This window comes from Miscanthus floridulus, chromosome 18, assembly GCF_019320115.1.
Source record: "Miscanthus floridulus cultivar M001 chromosome 18, ASM1932011v1, whole genome shotgun sequence".
Lineage (NCBI taxonomy): Eukaryota > Viridiplantae > Streptophyta > Magnoliopsida > Poales > Poaceae > Miscanthus > Miscanthus floridulus.
Window position 1 is genome coordinate 7,869,743 of NC_089597.1, and position 3,698 is coordinate 7,873,440.

The window sequence follows — 3,698 nt, forward strand, 5'->3', positions numbered from 1 at the left end:
ACTACGGCCATGGCGTCGCAGGCACAAGAGCTGGCTCGATGGCTCAGCGCAAAATCGCGCAACAAAAATCGAAGAGCCATATCCCATTACAAGATTGTCGACACGAGGGCTCGGCACACGCATCCATCCGATTACAAAAGGGGTAATAAGAAGAAAAAGCGGTCACCGTGGCGACGGTGCGGCTGGACAGCTGGAGACGAGAGCCACAGAGGCGCACGCGCTCTCCGGTGTGGATGAGGACGAGCGAGGCGGCGGCGGCGTCAGCGGAGACCACTCTCGACCCGGACACGGCAGTGGCAGCGAGCTTGCGCTTGAGGGAGCAGTTCCTATGGTTCTTGAGGGCATTGTGGGCGCGGACGATGGCGGCGTCCTCCTCAGGCGTGAAGGGCCGGCGCTTCGGTGAGGACGAGCGAGGTGGGCCGGGGACGAGGACGACGCGCGCTCCAGTGAGGACGAGCGAGGCGCGCGGGCTAGGGACAAGCGACGCGAGCTGCGGCGACGATGGACGAGGATGAGCGAGGCGTGCGCTAGCCGGCCGGAGAAGAAACGCGCGTGCGGGTGGGGCCGGTGACAAAGCATGCGCGCGTGACGAGGCGAGGCTAGGGTGGTCGCCTGGGGGCGGCGGCGCTGCTGGATCGGATCTGGCGGAGAAGAAGAGGCGACGGCGTGGCTTGGTGGCTACTGGATCCGGATGGAGAAGAAGGCGCACTACGAGTTGAGGCGGAGATGACGACAAACGACGTGGGTACGGCGGCGAAGATCGAAGCGAAGCGTGGCGGCGGTGGCGCGGCCGGGCCTGGATCGATCGGACGGCGGAGACAGAGAGGAAGAGAACTATAGAAGGGAGAAGGGCGTGGTTTATAAAGGGGGACCTTTAGTCCTGGGTGAATCCAGGGCCCGGGACTAATGGTTCTTTAGTCCCGGGTGATGGTTATAACCGTGACTAAATGTATGACCTTTAGTCCCAGGTGTAGCCACGGCCCAGGAGTAAAGGGGATTTTGACGGGCCGCGAAAACACAGCCCATCTTGTGTCCCGAGTGGTTGATCCACCCGGGAGTAAAGGTGGGCTGTAGTTTGGCTTCCCGCTAGTTTCAAGCTCTATTTGTTTTTTTTATATATTTCTTTCTATAAAATGTTAAAGTCTTGTTAATTGTACAGTAAATTAAATACAAGGCATAAAATTGTTTTCAAAAATATAGATTTACTTTTGCTTTATTGCACATAGGAAAATTGTGTGACCTAAAGTTTTTTGTTTTTTCTTATAAATATTGAAACATAATGTCATTAATAATTACTATTTCGTTAATGCAAAAATGTAGTGTTTAATTTAAATCATTAAAACTTTTATTTTCGATTGGAAATTTGTTTTCACATCATTTTAATGTAAATCTTTTCATTTTTTCATCACTCATTGTCCAAAAGCGACATGGAAATCCCACCATCAAACACAAATTTAATCTGAACACAGAAAAAAAGGAAACATCGAATAAATATCTCTGAATTCATAATTATTACATAATACCTCTAATACACACTATTAAATATCACTATATATATCAAGCGGGCAAAGTAGTGAACTTCTTCTTAACGTATATCCCTTGGTTATGATCGCGCCGTAACCATGGAGTGTCCTCATCATTTAGCTGGATGCTTGGGTCTTTGTTCACTGTGAAGGGTGAAATTCGGTCATCCTTTTCATAATCATCTGATATGTCTGACTTGTTTTTAATTTCGACGATGTTTCTTTTCCCTGAAGAACTATGTGGCACTTTGGCTCATTGATTGGGTCATTGTTGTTTTTCCCTCTCTTCGGTTTTGTAGACATGTCCTTGACATAGAACACCTGATTCACATCCTTGGCAAGGACGAACGGTTTGTTTTTATACCCAATATTGTTGAGGTCCACGGGTGTCATTCCATACTGGTTGTCGACTGCTACCCCGCCTCCAGTCGTCTTTACCCATTGACACTTGAACAAAGGTACCTTAAAAGTAGGTGCATAATTTAGTTCTCATATCTCCTCTATGCGGCCATAATATGTTTGCTTATTTCCATTAGGGTCGGTGGCATCTATGTGGACACCACTGTTTTGGTTGGTGCTCCTTTTATCTTAGGCTACTGTATAAAATGTATTCCCATTTATCTCGTACCCTTTGTATGTGAGGATATGCCATGATGGCTGCCTAGCCAACAAATACAGTTACTGATCAATACTCTCATCATCCTGACATTCTTTTCGCAACAAGTCGCTGAAAGTTTCCATGTGCTGACGCGTAATCCAAGCTTCAGACTTTCTTGGAAACTTGGATTGGAGCAACTCTTTATGTGTCTCGATATACGGATCCACCAAGGATGAGTTTTGCAGAACTGTGTAGTGTGTTTTATTAAAATAATTGTCCTACATACCAATATATGGTTTCTTCCCTAGTGTCCCCTTTCCACTTAGTCTCCTCTCGTGTCGCGATTCAGGAACACCAATCGGGTCAAGGTCGGGAATAAAGTCAACACAAAACTCAATGACTTCCTCTGTTCCATAGCCCTTGGCGATGCTTCCTTCTGGCCGAGCACGGTTGTGAACATATTTCTTTAGGACTCCTATGAACCTCTCAAAGGGAAACATGTTGTGCAGGAATACAGGATCGAGAATGCTAATTTCCTTGACCAGGTGAACTAGGAGGTGTGTCATGATATTAAAGAATAAAGGAGGGAACACCAACTCAAAGCTGACAAGACATTGAACCACATCATTCTGTAGTTTAGCTAGATCCATTGGATCGATTGCCTTATGAGAAATTGCATTGAGGAATGCACGTAGCTTCACGGTGGCTAGACGTACATTTGGAGGTAGAATTCCTCTTAATGCAACTGGAAGCAATTATGTCATAAGCACGTGGTAGTCATGGGACTTTAAGTTTAGGAATTTCTTCTCTGGCATATTTATTATATCCTTTATATTCGAGGAGAATCCAGATGGTACCTTGATGCTTGCTAGGCATTCAAACATGCTTTCCTTCTCTTCTTTGCTAAGAGTGTAGCTGGCAGGACTTAAGTAATGGCGTCCATCATCTGTCTTCTCTGGATGCAAGTTGTCTCGTTGTTTCAAACACCGTAGGTCCTGTCGTGCTTCAAGTGTGTCCTTAGGCTTCCCATACACACCCATAAAGCCTAGCAGGTTCACACAAAGATTCTTCGTCAAGTGCATCACGTCGATCGCGCTACGGACCTCTAGGACTTGCCAATAGGGTAGCTCCCAAAATATGGACTTCTTCCACATGGGTGCGTGACCGTCGGCGTCATTCGGAACAGGTTCGCTGCCATGTGCCTTTCCAAATACTACTTTCACATCCTTGACCATATTGAGTACATCCTCACCAGTTCGGTTGCCCGGTTTGGTCTGGTGGTCTGTCGTACCTTTAAATTGCTTGCCTTTCTTTCTTAGGGGGTGATTCGTAGGAAGAAATCGACGATGGCCAAGGTACACGACCTTTCAATATTTTTTCAAGAATATACCTTTAATGTCATCGAAACAGTGCATGCATGCATTATATCTCTTGTTTGATTGTCCTGAAAGATTACTTAGAGCAGGCCAATCATTGATTATTACGAACAACAATGCTCGTAGGTCAAAGTGCTCCTGTTTGTGCTCATCCCACACACGTACACTGGTCTGTTCCACAAAAGTAGAAGTTTTACAACT